The 19,952-nt window shown below is 42.9% G+C and overlaps 1 protein-coding gene across 5 annotated transcripts in view; it reads left to right on the forward strand.

Annotated features, from left to right (window-relative positions):
* Positions 1-1,024: 1,024 nt before the first annotated feature.
* Positions 1,025-19,952, forward strand: part of VPS54 (VPS54 subunit of GARP complex) — a 127,284-nt gene continuing 108,356 nt past the window's right edge. For all 5 annotated transcript variants that reach the window (XR_007916240.3, XM_008254347.4, XM_051838114.2 and 2 more), the window contains exon 1: positions 1,025-1,526. The gene's annotated coding sequence lies outside the window, so the exon portion shown is untranslated. The remainder of the gene's footprint in view (positions 1,527-19,952) is intronic.

Genomic DNA, 19,952 nt, shown 5'->3' on the forward strand with positions numbered 1-19,952 from the left:
ATATATATATACATATTCGAACACACACATACACACATATTAAGGCACTACCTTTCTTGTGGGTTTTGTTTATTAGTTTAAGTGCTCTGACACCAAGCTGAACTAGAATACTGGTAAGACTCTGAATTAGAGGGGCTAAATGCACTATCCCACACTGGAAAACTGGGTTCCAGTCCTGGCTCTGTTCCTGATTCCAGCTTCCGCTAATGTGCACCCTTGGAGACAGCAGGTGATGGCTCCAATACTTTAGTACCTGCGGCCCCGGTGGGAGACCGGGGTGGAGTTACTGGCTTCAGGCTTTGGCCTGGCGAAGCCCAGGCTATCCAGGGCATGTGGGGGGTGAGGCAGCAACTGAGAGATCCCTGACTCTCTGTGTCTTTCAAAATAAATAATTTTTAAAAAGTATACACAAATAATCAGGATTAAGAAGTATTAATAAGAAACACACGCATACTTCAAGCATCTCAAACAGCAGGAATACCTGACTTCTGTACCAGGGAAGCATGCTAGGTGCCTGGCTGGCTGGCTGGCCGGCCGACCTGGAATTTGGGAGAGTTGGAGGAGGACTGGGTGATGGAGCGGCCTCCAGGAGAGGCAATGCAATTTTTTAGAGTCCACTGGGTTGTTGGGGGGAGGGGAGAGGCTGGCCTTTAACCTTTGAAAAGGCAATTATCTGGGAAACTGAGCAACATTTACTTGAGGGGAGTGAAAGGAGACTTGGAATTCGTGGTAGTGTCTGCATGAATAGATCCTGGGAGGTTTGGGAACGTTTGGATTCGGCTGGTCTGGGGGTGGGCGCGGGCCACGCTCAGGGATCCCGTTCCAGTCTCGGGGAAAGCGGAAGGCGGCATCTGGGTGGTGGTGGGGAGGGTCGTGGGGGGGGGGAGTTCGGCGCGAATTTGTCCTCGCGAGCGGGTCTATCAGACGAGGCACACGCGATCCGCGTAGAGGCCAGGCTCCTCAGGCGCCGGGCGCTTCCTCCGGCCCGGGCCGCGGCCCTCCCGCCCCGGCGGAGCCGCGCGGTGGATTGTGGGCTGGGGGCTGCAGCGGCCTCGCGGCAGCCTCCGGCGCTATCTGCCCGGAGCCGAGCGGGCCGACCAGGGCCTGGCCGGCGGGGCAAAGGCGAGGCAGTGGAGCAGGGAGCAGAAGCGCTAGGGGCTGTGTTCGCAGCGCGGCGGCGGCTCCCCTGGAGGCCGGGAATGTGGGAGAGGCGGTGGCAGCAGCGGCGGAGGCGGCGCTGCGGACCCGGGGGAAACTGCTGGCTGACAGGACACCCGGGAGAGACGTGAGGGAGTCGCCGCTGCCTCCTCTCACCTCCGAGCGGAGCTGGGCTCGAGAGGGCGGCCCTGTGCTTCCCGGGCCGACCGGCCAGCGGGCGCAGGGCAGGAAGCCGGGCTCGGGCTCGGGCCCGGCCGGGCTCCGGGCGCCCGGCAGCCGCGGAGCAGCAGCCTCGGCGCGACGTGGAGGGCTGGAGGCGGCGGCGATGCACTAGGCCTCGCTCTGGGGCGGCTGCCCGGGACCCGCAGGTAGGTGTCGGGCCAGCGCGCTCTCTGCTCCCGGGCTTCGCGGCCCACCCTCAGCCTGACCTACTGCAGAGAGAGGCAGAGAGAGGGAGGGAGGCCGACCCCACCCCCTCGGTCTCCTCTCCGGCTCCAAGGGGGCAGTTTCGGTCACAACTGAAGCTTCCATTCTCCTTTCCGCCACCTCTCCTTTTTCGCTCTCCTTCCAGGCTTGGGGCCGGCAGCTGTGCGCCCAGTCCCTCCCGGCGACCACAAACGCCGCTCGCCCCTGTCGCCCCTCTCTGGGCTCCGGGCTCTGGAACTTCCACCCCCTCCTATCTCCACTTTAGACGCTGCCCCCAAACTTTCCCTTTTCTTTTTCAGCTGGGCCCTTAGCCCCGTTTGGATCCTACTAGAATAATTTTTAAAAATGCCTTTTTTTTTTTCCTATCGAGGGAAGGCTAACCCAAAGAATAACTCGTTGTTTTGCAGTTTGGCAATTCAGCTCGTAATAATTTGTTCAGTATTTAATTTTCCTCCGTTCTGCGCCTCCCACCTCTGCATAGATATAAAGGCAGACCACCTCTGCCCTCCCGTTGTTGACTTGGGAACTTTTGCTTCTTATTAGTAGCCACTTGCTCTGTCCATGTGCTGAGTTCAGGATGGTATTTTGGACTAAAGAGGTTGCAAGCATTGGTTTCTTAAAAAAATCTGTTTAACTAGTTTCAGGTTTTGGTCTTTGTTGAGGTGCTTACATTCGAAGAGTTGAATTGTTTAGAGTTTCTTTTCTAATTGGCTCTATTTCTAATTTGTCAAACTCAAGGCAGCTTTAATAGTAAATGCTTACAACCAAGTGATACCATGATAAATTACTTGTAGTGTACTGAGAAATGTGTTACTCTGGTAGCATAAGCTGCTGATCTTGATGAACTTTTGGAAGTCTGATGGGGAGCTCTAATTGGAAAAGTACCTTGCAAGTCTACAGGATTTCTAAGCAGCTATGATGAAACAGATGGAATGATGGGATTTGTTTGTTTATTTGTAGCACACTTTGATTTCCTAGAAATGGGTATTGGTATTCATCATTGCTTTTGAAATGTTTGGGTAAAAATGATTAATAAGTGTAATTGATATGGTATGGTTTGGGGGATTAGATGTTTACAATTTTATTGATCTGAGTACCTTTAAATTATGTACTGGTACCTTCTGAATTATTAGACTATAAATATGAGTTATTACAGTCTTAAGATCACTTTTTTAAAAAGATTTATTTTTAGTTTATTTGAAAGGCAGAGTTACAGAGAGAGGAAGAGGAGGAGAGAGAGAGGTAGCTTCCATCTGCCGGTTCACTCACCAAATGGCCACGATGGGCCGGGGTTGGACCAGGCCAAAGCCAGGAGCCTGGAGCTTCTGGCTCTCCCAAGTAGCCCAGAGCCCAAGCACTTGGGACATCTTCTGCTGCATTCCCAGGTGCATTAGCAGCGAGTTGGATTGGAAGAAGAGATGCTGGCCTTGCAGGTGGAGGTTTAACCTGCTATGCTACGCTATAGCATCGGCCCCTAGAATCACTTTTATTAATTTATTTTTAATTTACTTATTTGAGAGGTAGAGTTACAGACAGTGAGAGGGAGAGGGAGAGACAAAGAGAAAGGTCTTCCATCCGCTGGTTCACTCCCCAAATGGCCTCAAAAGCCGGAGCTGAGCTGATCTGAAGCCAGGAGCTTCTTCCTGGTCTCCCACAGGGGTGCAGGGGCCCAAGTGCTTGGGCTATCTTCCGTTGCTCTCCCAGGCCACAGCATAGAGCTGGATTGGTAGAGGAACAGCCGGTACTAGAACCATTGTCCATATGGGATGCTGGTGCCGCAGGCCAGGGCTTTAACCTGCTGCACCACAGCGCCTGCCCCTAGGATTACTCTTAAATGAAAAATAATTTAATGGTTTTGTTTGGTAAAATTATCCAAAGTTTACTAGGAAAAGATGATTAAATTTGCATGTGTCTATGTTTTCTGGCAAAGTTAAAATTTATTTCTGGATAAGATAATAAAGTTTTTATGTCAGAGTTAAAACCAAATCTTACATAACTCATGAAATGGCAAATTTTACAGACTTTGTTCTTAATCACATTTCTTTTCCTATCAACAAAAGTTGATTAAAATTCCTTTTTCCTGTTTTTAGCTTTCTAAACCAATTTTTATTTGCGAGGCAATGAGAGACAGAGGGCACAAGTGCCCCATCTGCCAATTAAATTTTCCAAATACCTGCACATTGTAGATCCTAGGCAAGGCTGAAACTGGGAGCTGGGGACTCAGTCCAGGTCACCTATGTGGGTGGCAGGGACCCAGCTTCTACAGCTATGACCTGCTGTCTCTCAGGGTATGGGTTAGCAGGAGGCTGGGATGGAGAGCTGGAATTCAAACCCAGAGGTACAGATATGAGGTGTAGGTGTCAGCTGGTAGCCCAACCTGTAGGCCAAAAGCCTGCCTACCTCTTCTTAGCTTTTTCAGAAACAGCTTTCTTGAGATATGATTAACATACTCATTTGAAGTATACAGTTAAATGATTTTTAGTTATGCAAAACTTAGTTAGGCAACCATTATGGTAATGTAGTTTTAAAACATTCTCATCATCCCCAACCCCTGAAAGAAACACACTTGTTCCCATTAGCAATTACTCTCTATTCTTCCTATCCTATCTCCACTCTAGGTGGTCGCTAATTCGCCTTCTGTCTCAACATTTCAATATAAGTGCTATGGGCTCATAGTTTCTTGATAAGTTTTCTTTAAAAATCAATTTACATGTTTAAAATCTTTTATTTGGGTCAGGGAATAAATAACAGATCACCAGTATTGAAAGTGATTTTGTAACCCTTCTTTGTTTATACTCAGTGTAAATAGAAAGTTTGGAGAAAGGAAGAAGTTATCATGAATGGCTTCAGTGACTTTAAGAAGTATTTTGGTCATTTGGGGATGAGTAGGTAAAAGTTGGAGGAATATTTTTGCCATTGAACATCACAGCATCAGGGTTGGAAAAAGCCATAAAGGTCATCAACTTTCGTCCTGCCTTCCTCACAAATAGTTGGCAGGAACCACATGAGGAAAGTTGAATAGTAGAAGCCCGAATCTCTATGATGCATGGCTTAAAAACAACAGTATGATCTTGTAAAGCAAGAAATGGGGTTGGAAGTTCCAAGTGTTTGGGACATGAGGCAGGTGTTGTGGCATAGCAAGAGACACCCAGATCCTATAACACAAAACCTGGGATTGAGTCCTGCCCCAGCTTCCTCCTAATGTACCTGGGAGGCAGCAGCTGATAGCCTAAGTACTGAGTCCTTGCCACTTAAGTGGGAGACCCATGTGTAGTTCCTGACCCCTAACTTTAGCTTGACTGAACCCTGGCTATTGTGAGCATTTGGTGAAGAATTAGTGGATGGAAGATCTCATTCACTCTCTCTCTTGTCTCTTTCCCTTTTTCTCTACTATGCCTTTCAAATAAATAAATAAATAAATAGCTTTAAAAAAAAAACCAGATGGACTTAAAAAAAAATTGTTTCAGACACCTGCAGCATCCCATATTAGAGTGACAAGATAAGATAGGAATCAGCTTCCTGTAGTGCATACGTGGCTCAAGTATTTAGGTTACTGCCACCTACATGAATGACCTGCATTGAGTTCTAGTTTCCTGGCTTCAGCTTGGCCCAGCTCCGGCTGTTGGTTGGCATTTCTGGGGAATGAACAAATTAGCTGGGAGATATATGTCTGTTCCTGTCTCTGTCTCTGCCTTTCAAATAAATGAAAATAAATAAAAATTCAAAAAAATTGTTTAGATTTTCATATGTATGCATATGTATGTATGTACCTGTGCATTTGACATTTTGTTAGCAAAATTGGGAAAGAACTGGACATTCCCCCAACTTTGAGTAAAGCAGATGAACAGTGTATCCACATAGATAATATCTGTGTAAGAAAATCCTCTAAAAAGGCTTTTACCTAAAGATGTATAGCAAATTTATCATTTAGGTATCTTCTAGTACTATTTTTTTTAAAAAAAATTTGTATTTATTTGAAAGTCAGAGTTACAGAGAGGCAGAGGCAAAGATAGAGGTCTTCCATCCACTGGTTCACTCCCCAGATGGCTGTAGCAATGGCCGCAGCAGGGCCAATCCGAAGCCAGGAGCTTCTTCTGGGTCTCCCACGTGGATGCAGGGGCCCAAGGACCTGGACCATCTTCCACTGCTTTCTCGGGCCATAGCAGAGAGCTGGATCAGAAGTGGAGCAGCTGGGACTCCCAACTGGCGCCCATATGGAGTGCCAGCACTGCAGGCAGTGACTTTACCCACTATGCCCCAGCACTGGCCCTCTTCTTGTACTGTAAACATCTTATTTTTAAAAATCAATTTTCTTTGTAAGGATTCAGTTATTTACTTGAAAGAGTTATACACAGAGAGAAGAAGAGGCAGCGAGAGAGTCTTCCATCCTCTGGTTCACTCCCCAGTTGGCCGCAATGGCTGGAGCTGCGCTGATCTGAAGCCAGGAACTTCCTCCGGGTCTCCCATGCAGGTGCAGGGGCCTAAGGGCTTGGGCCATCTTCTGCTTTCCCAGGTCATAGCAGAGAGCTGGATCGGAAGTGGAGCAGCTGGGTCTCGAACTGGCACCTATATGGGATGCCAGCACTGCGGGCGGCGGCCTTACCCACTATGCCACAGCACTGGCCCCCAAAATCCAAATTTTTGACTTTTAAAAAATATTAACGGGCCGGCGCTGTGGCTCACTAGGCTAATCCTCTGCCTTGTGGCGCTGGCACACCAGGTTCTAGTCCCGGTTGGGGCGCCGGATTCTGTCCCGGTTGCCCCTCTTCCAGGCCAGCTCTCTGCTGTGGCCAAGGAGTGCAGTGGAGGATGGCCCAAGTACATCGGATCAGAGCGGTGCGCTGGCCGCGGAGGCCATTGGAGGGTGAACCAACAGCAAAGGAAGACCTTTCTCTCTGTCTCTCTCTCTCTCACTGTCCACTCTGCCTGTCAAAAAAAAAAAAAAAAATATATATATATATATATAAACTAACAGAGCTAGTTGTTGGCTTTGTTTTTCAAAGATTCAGAGCCCTAACATCTGAAACAGTGACTCTTTAAGAGCAGTTTTGTGCTCCAAGGGACATTTGGTGGTATCTGGAGACATCTTTGTCACAACTGAAGGAAGAATGCTATTAGCATCTAGTCAGGATGTGCTAAGTATCCTATTTCACACAAGACACTCTCCTGTCCCCTCTAACAAAAATTATCTGACTTCAAAATGTCAATAGTGGTTTTCTAAACCTGGGGTTTGCATGATTCTGGTAAGGGCCTGAGCTAGTATTCTTGACTGCCACCATGTGGAGAAAACATTTTCTTTTAGAGAAGTTTTTTTATTATTATTTTTTATTTGAGAGGTAGAGTTACAGAGGGAGGGAGGGAGGGAGAGAGAGAGAGTCTTTCATCTGCTGGTTCACTCCCCAAATGGCTGCAAAAGCTGGAGTTGAGTGGCTCCAAAGCCAGGAGCTTCTTCAGGGTTTCCCACACGGGTGCAGCGAACCAAGTACTTAGGCCATCTTCTAGTGCTTTCCCAGGCCATAAGCAGAGAGCTGGATTGGAATAGGAGCAGCTGGGATATTTATTGGCGCCACAAGTGGAGGCTTAGCCTACTGTGCCACACAGCCAGCTGGCCCGAAAAAAACATTTTTTTATGCAAAGGCACAGTTAGGTTTTTCTGTATTTCTTGTTGTCCAGATTTGAACTGTAGTATATATTTTTTTAAAGATTTTAATGGGGCCTGTGCTGTGGCATAGCAGGTAAAGCCGCCTCCTGCAGTGCTGGAATCCTATAAGAAAGACCTCCCTCTCTCTCTCTCTCTCTCTCTCTCTTTCTGCCTCTCTCTTTCTGCCTCTCCTTCTCTCTCTGTGTAACTCCAACTTTCAGAGTTACAGACAGCGAGAGGGAGAGACAGAGAGAAAGGTCTTCCACCCAATTGGTTCACTCCCCAAATGGCTGCAGTGACCTGAGTTGATCCGATCCGAAGCTAGGAGCTTCCTCTGGGTCTCCCACATGGGTGCAGGGGCCCGAGGACTTGGACCATCTTCTACTGCTGCTTTCCCAGGCCATAGCAAAGAGCTGTATCGGAAGAGGAGCAACCGGGACTAGAACCGACGCTCACATGGGATGCTGGCACCATAGGCCAGGGCTTTAACCCACTGTACCACAGCGTTGGCTACAAACTGTGGTATTTAAAGTTGATTAATTGGGGCTGGCACTGTGGCATGGTGGACATGCCACATGGGCGCCAGTTCAAGTCCCAGTTGCTCCACTTCCAATCCAGCTCTGCTATGGCCTGGGAATGCAGTAGAAGTTGGCCCAAGTCCTTGGACCCCTGCATCTGCATGGGAGACCTAGGAGAAGCTCCTGGTTTCAGATCTGCCCAGCTCCAGCTGTTGTGGCCATTTGGGGAGTGAACCAGCGGATGGAAGACCTCTCTCTCTCTCTCTCTCTCTCTGCCCCTGCATCTCTGAACTCTGCCTTTGAAATAATAAATAAATGAATATTTAAAAAATAGTTAATTAATATACATGGAATGAACTGGGAAAGAGTGTAATCTCTTATTTTTTAACTGGTCAACTTTCCTGCACAATCATATGAAAGTAATGGTGATGTAAGTAAAACTCCAACTATTAAGATTTTTCTGGATTAGCATGAATGTAGAATCATTAGATACAATATTCAGAATAAATTATGTGGTGAGATTAGATTTTTTTTAAATACAATGACCTTAAATGGAATTTTAGAAAATGGGATAAGTTTTCATGGAAAACAAGGTTATAGGTTTGGAGAATTTTATGTTTTAAACAGTTGACTTTTTGACTAATACGGACTTAAGAGAGTGGGTGTTTGTGGATGAATATTATGGTAAAAGTATGGCAAATTTTATGTTTTTTTCTATAGAGTAAATAGGTCATAGGATTTAGATCCTTGATCCATTTTGAGTTGATTTTTGTATAATGTGTAAGATAGAGATCTTGTTTCATAGTTCGGCATCTACAGATCCAATTTTCCCAGCACCAGTTGTTGAAGAGACTGTCCTTTTTTCCAGGGATTGATTTCAGCTCGTTTGTCAGATTAGTTGGTTGTAGATGTTTGGATTAGTTTTTCAGGTTTCTATTCTGTTCCATTGGTCTATATGTCTCCACCAGGCTGTTTTGATTATAACTGTCCTGTAATATGTCTTGAAGTCTTGTGATGCCTCTGGCTTTTTGTTGTTTAGGATTGCTTTAGCTATTTGAGGTCTCATGTGTTTCCATTCAAATTTTAGCATTTTTTTTTTTCTAGATCTGAGAAGAATGTCATTGATATTTTGGTTGGAATTGCATTGAATCTGTAAATTGCCTTTGGTAGTATGGACATTTTGATGATACTAATTTTTCCAATCCATAAATATGGAAGATTTTTCCTTTTTTTGTGTCTTCTATTTCTTTAATGTTTTGTAATTTTCATCATATTTATTTGGAAGAGTTGCACAGGGTGTGTATTGGGGTGGGGTGGGGGGCAGGGGAGAGAGAAAATCTTCTACTTGCAGGTTCACTTCCCAAATGACCACAATGGCTGGGACTGGGCCAGGCTGAAACCAGAAGCCAGGAGCTTCTGCTGGGTCTCCGATGGGGGTGGCAGGAGCCCAGACTTGGGCCATCTTCTGCTGCTTTTCCCAGGCCATTATTAAGGAGCTGGATTGGAAGTAGAATAGCTGGGACAGACTAGCACCCATATGGGATGTAGTCAACGCAGGTGACAGCTTTACCTGCTACACCACAACTCCAGTGCTCTTGCACTGAGTTTTGAGGCAGTGGAGTCAGGTTAGATGAAGACTGAATATAAGCCACTGAATTTAGAAATCAGGTTGTTTCTAACCTTTTCCAGATCTGAGTGAATGGTGAAGATAAAAGATTGCTAATGAAATGGACCAAAGAGAGAATAGAGGTTTGCCGTGAAGGGAAGGCAGGAAGTAGCTTGATGAGAGAAAGTAGCTTAATTTGGTACTTGAACTTTTTTTTTTTTTTTTTTTTTTGATGGGTTGGGGAACACATTGAGGACAGGAAAGAAAATAATTAATAGAACAAGGTCTCAGATGAAGTGTGAAGAGTTTAGATCAGAAGATTTGGGGGTTAACTCTGGAGCAAAGAGTGGACACCTATACTGTACCTCAGAAAGTTAGGAGTTGTATATAGGTGAGAATTATGTACCTTTGAATATGGATGGAAAAGCCATATCTGAGAATTTTTTTTATTTTGTTGTTTCAGGGGTAGAGAATATCCAGCCTGTGGGCTGTATAAGGCCCACAAATAATTTGGTCTGACCCTGTGAAGGCAACCACAGGCAGTACTCGAAATTCAGTGGGTCTGAAGCAGGCAAATTTTTAAGTTGGTGGTTTTATATGGCCTGTGAATGATGTTATAGATATCCAAATGGCTATTGGCAGAAAAAAGGTTTCCCACTTATTTATTTATTTTTAAAGATTTATTTATTTATTTGAAAGTCAGAGTCACACAGAGAAAGGAGAAGCAGAGAGAGAGAGAGAGAGAGAGAGAGGTCTTCCATCCGCTGGTTCACTCCCCAATTGGCCTCAATGGCTGGAGCTGCACCTATCTGGAGCCAGGAGCTTCTTCTGGGTCTTCCACGCGGGTGCAGGGGTCCAAGGACTTGGGCCATCTTCCACTGCTTTCTCAGGCCTTAGCAGAGAGCTGGATTGGAAGTGGAGCAGCTGGATTTTGAACTGGCACCCATATGGGATGCCAGTGCTTCAGGCCAAGGCGTTAACCCCCTGCGCCACAGCACTGGCCCCTTTGTATTTATTTGAAAGAGTTACACAGAGAGGAGAGGCAGAGAGAGAGAGAGGTAGGGGGAGGGGGGAGTCTTCCATCCAATGGTTGGCTCCCCAATTGGCCACCTATCTGAAGCCAGGAGCCGGAGCATCTTCCAGGTCTCCCACACGGGTTGGAAGTGGAGCAGCCGGATCTTGAACCAGCGCCCATGATGGGATGCCGGCACTTCAGGCCAGCCCCGGAAGCAGTGTCGTTTTAAGCACGGGGTTAATGGAAGAGGCTGAAGAGAGTGTTGAAAGTGTTAAATATACTATGTGGAATGGAAAAGAAAGATGACTGAAGATAAGTGAAAGAATTGCTGAGCAACTTCAGCGTCTCATATGAAACTGAACCTCATAAATTTGTAATCTGCCTGCTTTGTAGTTTTCTCTGGCATAATTCTGCAGCCAGGAATAAAGACAAGACAGATTGTATTGAAGATGAAAGAAGGAGGAGAGAACTGAAGATGTAGACTGTTGAGGTAGTTGACCACAGGATTCAGGTTAAATAGAGGAGCCAATAGAGCAGAACTGGGCCAACTAGGACCCTAACAGTGGGTAGTGATATAGGGCTAATGCCAAACAGTGGTTAAATAAAAGATGACTATATTGTTGATTTGGGGCTAAAGTAATAGTGAACCATAGAGTTATTTGCTTGTTCTTTAAGTTAACATTTAGTAGTTGTATTTTCATTTGAACCATTTACTGAGCTAATGCAGATGAGTTTCTAGCTATTTTGCTTTATTTTTCTTTAGATGAAAATTCCTTGAAAGTATCATTTTTATTCATAATATTTATTGAGTTACTTGTTTAGATTATTTAAAAACCATGCCCTTTAGAGACTTAGATATAAAATCAATTTTATTAACAAAGGTAAATTAAGTTATACCATATTATTATTTTTTAAGATATTGATTTTCTTTTTTTGTCAGATTTTTTTTCTTTTTTTTTTTTAACTTTTATTTAATAAATATAAATTTCCAAAGTACAACTTTTGGATTATAGTGGCTCCCCCCCCCCATAGCCACCCTCCCACCCGCAACCATCCCATAAGATATTGATTTTCTCACTGTTCTGTTGCCTAGTCCAAGATCAAGGTGCCAGCAGGTCTGGTATCTTTTTTTGTTTGTTTGTTTTAAAAGATTTATTTATTTATTTGAAAGTCAGAGTTACATAGAGAGAAGGAGATGCAGAGAGAGAGAGGGAGGTCTTTCATTCATTGGTTTACTCTCCAAGTGGCCACAACTGCTGGAGCTGTGCTGATCCCAACCCAAGAGCCAGGAGCTTCTTCCAGGTCTCCCATGTGGGTACAGGGGCCCAAGGCTTTGGGCCATCCTCCACTGTTTTCCCGGGCTATAACCAAGAGCTGGATCAGAAGTGGAGGAGCCGGGTCTTGAACCGGCACCCATATGGGATGCTGGCACTTCAGGTGGCGGCTTTACCTGCTATGCCAGAGCACCGGCCCCACACCATATTATTTGTATTCTCGAAAGATGCAAGGTGGGGATTACCCAAAACAGTAGATAAATCCAAGTGTCATTTTTGTTTCTTCTTAGGAATGTGTTAATAATACATGGTTTCTTTTAACAGTTGTTTTCAAAGTAGAGTAGATTATCCAGATTTTGTTATAAATTTGTATTTTTGTAGGATTTAAAAATTACTTCTTTCTCTGAAAGGGAGAGACAGAAGGGGAATGCTCCCCATCTGCTGATTCACTCCCGAAATGCCTGCTAGGCCAGGCTGAAGCCAAGAGCTAGGAACTCAGTCTAGGTCTCCCACCCGGGTGGCAGGGACTGAACTCTTTGGGACATGGCCTGTAGCCTCTTGGAGTGCACACCAGCAGGAAGCTGCAATCCAGAGCAGACCCAGAACTCCCAAGCAGCATCTTAGCACTGTGCTAAACCCCTACCCCTCTTTGTAGGGATTTCAGTAAATATCTAATAATATACATATTTAAAACATTTATTCTCCAATAACTTTGAATGAGTGATTTGAGGTTTTACTTGCTAATATTTGGTCAGGATGCCAAAAACAGAATTACCAGTGTTCTAATTTGGTTTACTATCACTGACAAAAATTTCACTTGTAATAAGTCATGTTAGTGGCTCAGAGAAGTAAATAAAGCATCCATGCTATTTTTGATTTTCATTGACTTTTTGTTTTGTTAAGATTTATTTATTTATTTGAAAGGCAGAGTTAGGGAGAGAGGGAAAGGGAGGGGGAAGGGGAAAGGAGAGGGGGAGATGGAGGGGGATGGGAAAAAGGGAGAAGGAGAGGGCACACTGCAGGCTGTGGCTTAATCCACCACAGTGCCAGCCCCCACTGACTTTTTTTACATGCATATTTTACAGATTTTTATCTCACTACAGTGTTACCATTCAGATCCAGACCTGTGATCCTTAATTAATTTCAGTGATTTCTAAAATGCTAAAAATCTCTGAGTGCTGAAAACAGACATTGCTTTTATTTTGAATAATAAGTAGATTTAAAAATTATATATTTCTGATAATATTTCTGATAAAGATATGTGAGATATTTTTATAAGGCATTTAAATATCTAAATCTAATATTGGAAATAGTTATAATTTTTATCCTTCTAGCTCACTTTGTTATTTTCTTCACCATGACTAAATCAAAAGTAAATACACAGGTGCCGGCGCTGTGGCGCAGAGGGCTAATGCCAGCATCCCCTATGGGTGCCAGTTCAAATCCCAGCTGCTCTACTTCCTATCCAGCTCTCTGCTATGGCCTGAGAAAACAGTGGAGGATGGCCCAAGTCCTTGGGCCCCTGCACCCGCCTGGGAGACCCAGAAGAAGCTCCTGGCTCCTGGCTTCAGATTGGCACAGCTCCTGCCGTTGTGGCCAATTGGGGAGTGAACCAGTGGATGGAATACCTCCCTTCCTCCCTCCCTCCCTCTCTCTCTCTGCCTCTCCTCTCTCTGAGTAAGTCTTTCAAATAAATAAATAAATCTTAAAAAATAAACAAACAGCTTCAGGAAACACATGATTTCAGAGTTTTTTCTTTTTTTTTTAAAGATTTATTTATTTTACTTGAAAGCCAGAGTTACAAAGAGAGAGAGAGATCTTCCATTTGCTGATTCATTCCTCAAATGGCCAAAAATGGCCAGAGCTCGGCTGATCTGAAACCAGGAGTTAGGAGCTTCTTCTGGGTCTCCCATGTGGGTTCAGGAGCCCAAACACTTGGGCCATCTTCCACTGCTTTCTCAGCACATTAGCAGGGACTTGGATTGGAAGTGGAGCAGGCAGATCTTGAACTGGCACCCATATGGGATGCTGGTGCTGCAGGTAGCTGCTTTACCTGGTATGCCATAGCGCCGCCTTCAGAATTTCTTTTTAGGCACAGGGTCTCAACTATCAAATGAGGATGCAAAAAAAAAGCAAATTAGATTACTACAACTTTTTTTGCTCTAAGATTTATTTATTATTTGAAAGGCAAAGTTAGAGAGACAGAGATAGAGACAGAGTCCCAGGGAGATCCTCCATCTGCTGGTTCACTCCCCAAATGGTTGCAGCAGCTGGAACTGGACCAGTTCAAAGCCCAGAGCCAGGAGCTTCCTCCTGATCTCCCATGTGGATATAGGGGCTCATGCACTTAGGCTATCCTCCTGTTTTCCCAGGCCAGTAGCAGGAAATGGAATTGAAAGTGGAATAGCCGAACCTGCTGTGCTGGCTTTACCTGCTATGCCACAGCACCGGCCTCTACAACTGTGTTCTTATTTTCTGGGTTCCTTTAGGTTTTTCCATGTTGTTTTCATGCTTAAGATAGATACATAAACACTTATTATGACACCATCAATTTGTTAATATTTCTTGGAAGTCCAGATTTTCATGTTAAGTTTTCTCTTCATTATTAAGATTGTTATGACCAACAATGTGTGTAATATAAATTTTTAAAAAATTTTGAGTATTTGGGCCGGTGCCATGGTGCACTAGGTTAATCCTCTGCCTGCTGCGCCAGCATCCCATATGGGCACCGGTTCTAGTCCTGGTTGCTCCTCTTCCAGTCCAGCTCTCTGCTGTGGTCTGGGAAAGTAGTGGAGAATGGCCCAAGTGCTTGGGCCCCTGCACCCACATGGGAGACCAGGAAGAAGCTCCTGGCTCCTGGCTGCGGAGCCAGCTCTATCCAGAGCAGTTCTATCCATTGCGGCCATCTGGGGAGTGAACCAACGGAAGGAAGACCTTTCTGTCTCTCTCTTTATCACTGTCTGTGATTCTACATGTCAAATAAATCTAAAAACAAAACAAAAGCAATTTTGAGTATTTTAAAAATTGTGATAAAATTAGATTTTGTTAAATGACAAATCTTAAATCCTATAGAAACATGTTGCTCTTTGTGTCTCATATGTATGAAAGAGGCTTAACTGTACAATTTTCCAGAAATTGCCATTTAAAATTACAAAAATGTACAAAACACTTCAAAATATGAGATATTTCAGGTATTTTGCAGGCCAACAGCAAGAAGTCAGCTGAAGAATAAAACTAAAGAGAAATTAGAAAAATTATGGAGAAAGTTGATGGGCAGAGCATTTACTACGGTAAAAAGTAATCTGGTTTCTATCAAACTGCCCTTTGGTAGGACATTACAAAATGCTTGCTTAGTTTATTTTCTTATATCTACTAATACTAATAAATTTGGGGGGAATCAGGCTTGCAGTTTTTTGTTTGCTTTAAAAAATAGCAATGAGTATTTTTTTTTCTGTTTTACGAAGTCCAAAATTGTATAAAAAAAGCTACCTTTTCCCAGCTACATGTAAAAAATAATTTCCGCATTATCTACATCTTCTTGATTTATACGTAGATATGTTATAAAGTTTCCTTTATAAGTTAATTATTTGGAATTCAGAACATATTTCTTGTTGAAAATGGTAAAATGATAGCCTATAGTAGAATGTATATCCCACATTGTAGCTGAATGATTATCCCTTTGCTAATAAAGATAAATTGCACTGATGAATATGTATATTATGTTTTGTTGTGAGGGGTAGTTTTCTGGTAGTCCTAATCTTATAAGAGTGCTATTTCAATTAGATGTTAATTATTCCTACCATTTAATAGGAAATAGACCAAAGTAATAATCAGTTATCAGAGTGAGTAATTAGTTGCCATCAATAATTGGATTTTAATTTTTTTTTTAATTGGTGAGGCAGTGTGATACAAGGACAGAGATACAGGATTTAGAATCAGGAAATCTTAATTTAAATCCCGTTTCACAATTTGCTAGCTAAATGTTGTGAAACCAAGTTACTCTTGAACTTGTTTCATCATCCATAGAATGTAGCTCATTGATTCATTCACTGATTGATTCAGATTTGTTTCTTACTTGGTTGTTTTGAAGAGCAGCAAAATAATCTGAATCAAAGTAAACTAGTATGAACTATATATCATGTTTAGTCAAATACATATTCATGTAGTTCTTCCATTGTTTAATTCCTTGCCATCCTTCATTTCATTATTAACATATTTTCACTGCATTGGCTCTAGGACTTCAGAAACAGTGGTAGAAATGAGGCAATCCAGGTTTACCTGAGTCTTAGCTGATCTTTTCCTCCCATCCTCTCCCTCACCCCCACATTGGTAAGGGCATTAGGCCCAGGAGTAGGATATGAGGCAACTTTTCTAGGTCACTTTGCTCAGTTTCTCACTGTTGCTTGATGGAGTTGTTTCTCCAAGTGGGGTCTAAGGTGCCTCAGTCCTTGGCCATGATACTTCCTTTGTCTGCCTTCCCTCCCCCAGCGCATCCCACCTGGTTCCTGTGTCTTAACACTGGCCATCTTCTTTTTCCATTGTGTTTTCTTGTTTCTCTTCAATCTTACCCTTTAGTTGATTTCTTGCTGTTTGTTTACAATTACACTTGTCTCTTGGAACCCACAAAATTCTTACTCTTACTCTTTTTACTTTACCCACCAAAGAGATGTTGATTTTATTACCTTTATTACTTTTTACCCTCTGTAGTTTGGCTCTGTCCCAAACATTGTCTTAAAACTGTTGTAATACAGTATCCTTTTTGAAGTTTGTAACCTACTTGATCTATGTGTCACAAGTTGATGCTACTATTCACAATTTTCTCCCTCACATCTGTACTTTGGTCTGTGTAAGGATAGTATTTCTGATTGCTTTCTCTCTTTCCTTTTAAATTGTGACGTTTGCCTCACTCCTTCAGAGCTTTCATTGGCTCTTTATTGCACTTCCTACCTTTGTGATACCTTTCCTGTGACTACAATTAAACACTTTATCATTGCTGTATAATTTAACTTGGGGGGCAGTGGTGGAAAATTCAGGGAAACAGAATTTTGTTCTGTAAGAAAGAACTTTTCCTTAGAGCAATTATAGTTGTTTAACAATAATGATCTGCTTTTGAAGTAGTTAATTCTCCATTACTGAGATTTTTCAAGTGAAGGCAGAAAGACTCCTTAAAGAAAGATTCATGTATTAGGTAGAGAGATGAGACAGATAATCTTTCAAAGTCTTGTCCAACCCAGAACTTGGTATTTTAATTTCATCCATTCCATTCCTATGGATTCAGCTTTGACTTGTATTCAGTTGTCTTTTAAAGCATTATTTCCAGCCCCTCCCCCATCCTTCTTCTCTCCCAGTTTTTGTCATCAAAGTTTCTTCTGTTCTAGGCCACTATGTTTTCTAACTTTACCATCAGTTTCTGATATTCTTTCACCCCTCTTTTTCCCTTTTACTGGCATGGCAGTGAGGACCGCTGTCTATGCTTTGGCTTCTTTTCTGAGAGTAAATTATATCTGGCCATATTGGTTTGCTATCTCTTATCCCCCCCTTTCCTTTCTACCCCCTAGGATTTCAAGTGCTCAAGCAAAGAAAAGAACACCAGAAGAAGAGGCTCAGGATCTTAAAGTTTAAATTTATCTTAAAACTTTGTATGGCACAGTCCAAATGTAACTGCTTACTGTTTATTTTAAAAGTAAGAAGTTTATAATGATATTAGCTGCAGTTGTTTAATGAGTGCCTGCTCTTTGCCAAGTATTGTGCCATGAGCTTACATAAGATATTTCTTTTAAATCTTACAACATCCCTGAGAGGAAGATGCTGTTGCTGTTCCATTTTAAAAATGAGGAAACTGAGAGGTAGGAAGGTAAGAAAGTTGTCAAAGGTCATAGAAGTGAGGCAGTAAATGACAGATCTGCATGCTGTGTATGGCCAATACTCTTCCAGCTCATATATTGTGCTACAAGAAAGAGATCTGGAATCAAATGTTAGAAAGTCTTGCAATGTTATTTATACAAACAAGAAAATACATCTTAGACTTAGAATTTTGTATATGTATATATTATAAATATTTTCATCTGCTTGAAAGGCATAGAGAGAGATATAGGGAGAGGGAGAGAGAGAGAGAGAAATTCCATTTGCTGATTCATGCCCCAAAATGCCTGTAACAGTTAGGGCTGGGCCATACCAAAGCTAGGAGCCTGAAACTCTTATCTAGGATTCTCACCTGGGTGGCAGGGGTCTAAGCAGCCTTCATCTACTACCTCCCAGAATGCCTTAGCAGGAAGCTCCACTGAAAGTGGAGTAACTGTGACTTTCATCTGTACTCTGATATGGGGTGTGACTTAACCTGCTGTGCCACAATGTCTATTTTATATTGTTCTGTATATACATAAACTTAAATGAGACAGTGTTATGGCTTTTATGTCCTTACCTCCTTGTCTACAGTGTTAATTCATTTGTTCACTGATTCAGTGAACATTCATGTAGTTTATTGAATGCTTAAACTGTACTGGCTGTGGTATAGGAAGGTGATATAAGTTTACCAAATAGGGGAGACAGAAAACAAACAGGTAAATAAATAATCACTTATAATGAAAGAAAGTAGTGCGAAAGACCACAAACTTATGAAAACTTATGGTAGAGAATGATTGGTTTGTAAATGTGTGTTAGGTGAGGAAGATGTCCTTCAAGACAGGGGTCAGGAAAGACCTTTTATCCCACTTGGCAGAGATACAACCACTGTTAACATTTTGTTGTTTACTTTTACATATATTTTCTATTCAGTGGCTTCAAAAAGTTCATCGAAAATGCAAATTATGAAAAACCTGCAGTATTTCAGTTATTTGCATCAAAATAACTTTAGTTCCACTTTGCTATTCACTTTTTTGAAGTACCCTTGTATAAGCTATAAAAAGTTTTTATATCAAAATGGGATTGTGCTGTGTATTCTATTTTGTAATACCTTAATTGTATCTCTTGAAATAGTAGCCAAAAGTTGTTTTCTAGTTTCATTACTTTCTATTCTACCCCAACCTCTGTAGTCAGAATTCTACTTCCTCTGTTGGAGTGGACCTTGTATTCTGATAGGACTAGTGACTTCCTGATTGCCAAAGAAGGAGTTTTTGTTGTTGTTTGCCCGTAATATTTTATTTGCCCACTCTGGGCTGATACTTCTCTCTTGCTCTTTCTCTCTCACATTCTTGGATTTTCCTTCTTGCCTTTATCACTAACTTCTCTTTATATCTGTCTTTAATCTTTTTCTTTAGAAGTCTTGGAGTTTTTTTTAGGTTTTGTCTATAGCCTTCCTCTCTCACTAATACTCTCCCAGAGAGATGTATTCAACATCAATGTCTTTTTTTTTTTTTTTTTTTAAGATTTTCTTTAGGTGCCGGCACTGTAGCACAGTGGGTTAAAGCTCCAGCCTGCAGCGCTGGCACCCCACATGGGTGCTCGTTCGAGTTGGCTGCTCCACTTCTGATCTATCTACCTGCTAATGTGCCTAGAAAAGCAGTGGAGGATGGCCCAGGTCCTTGGATCCCTGCACCTGGGTGGGAGACCCAGAAGCAGCTCCTGGTTCCTGGCTTCAGATCAGCCCAGCTCCGGCTGTTGCGGCCATTTGGGGAGTGAACTAGCAGATGGAAGACATCTCTCTCCGTCTCTCTCTCTGTCTGTCTCTCTCTCTGTCTCTCTCTGTGTCTCTGTGTGTGTGTGTGTCTGTGTCTATCCCTCTCAAATAAATAAAGTCTTTTTTAAATTTTTTTAAAATCTTTTTTTGACAGAGTTTATAGACAGAGCGAGGGAGAGACAGAGAGAAAGCCTATCCCAGCCCTAGGTATTATGGCCATTTGAGGAGTCAACCAGTGGATGAAAGATCTTTTTCTTTCTGTAGAACCCCCTCAGATTCTGTAATTCTGCCTTTCAAATAAATACATTTTTAAGAAAAAAAGAAATTAACCTGTATAAATATTTGAACAAGTGTTGATAGCAGGAACTTTAGTCAGTTACTTTGTCCATGTCAGATGGCTGCATTTTATGTAAGTCAGCAAGCACAGAGGGGTTAGTGGTCAGCTCATCTCTTTCTCTCTCTCTCTCTCTCTCTTTTTTTTTTTTTTTGCATAGGCAGAGTTAGACAGTGAGAGACAGAGAGAAAGGTCTTCCTTCCGTTGGTTCACCCTCCCCCCCCAAATGGCCGCTACAGCCAGCGCACTGTTCTGTTCTGAAGCCAGGAACCCGGTGCTTCCTCCTAGTCTCCCATGTGGGTGCAGGGCCCAAGCACTTGGGCCATCCTCCACTGCCTTCCCGGGCCACAGCAAAGAGATGGATT

Source organism: Oryctolagus cuniculus, chromosome 2, assembly GCF_051225735.1.
Source record: "Oryctolagus cuniculus isolate XC-2025 breed Fujian yellow rabbit chromosome 2, ASM5122573v1, whole genome shotgun sequence".
NCBI lineage: Eukaryota > Metazoa > Chordata > Mammalia > Lagomorpha > Leporidae > Oryctolagus > Oryctolagus cuniculus.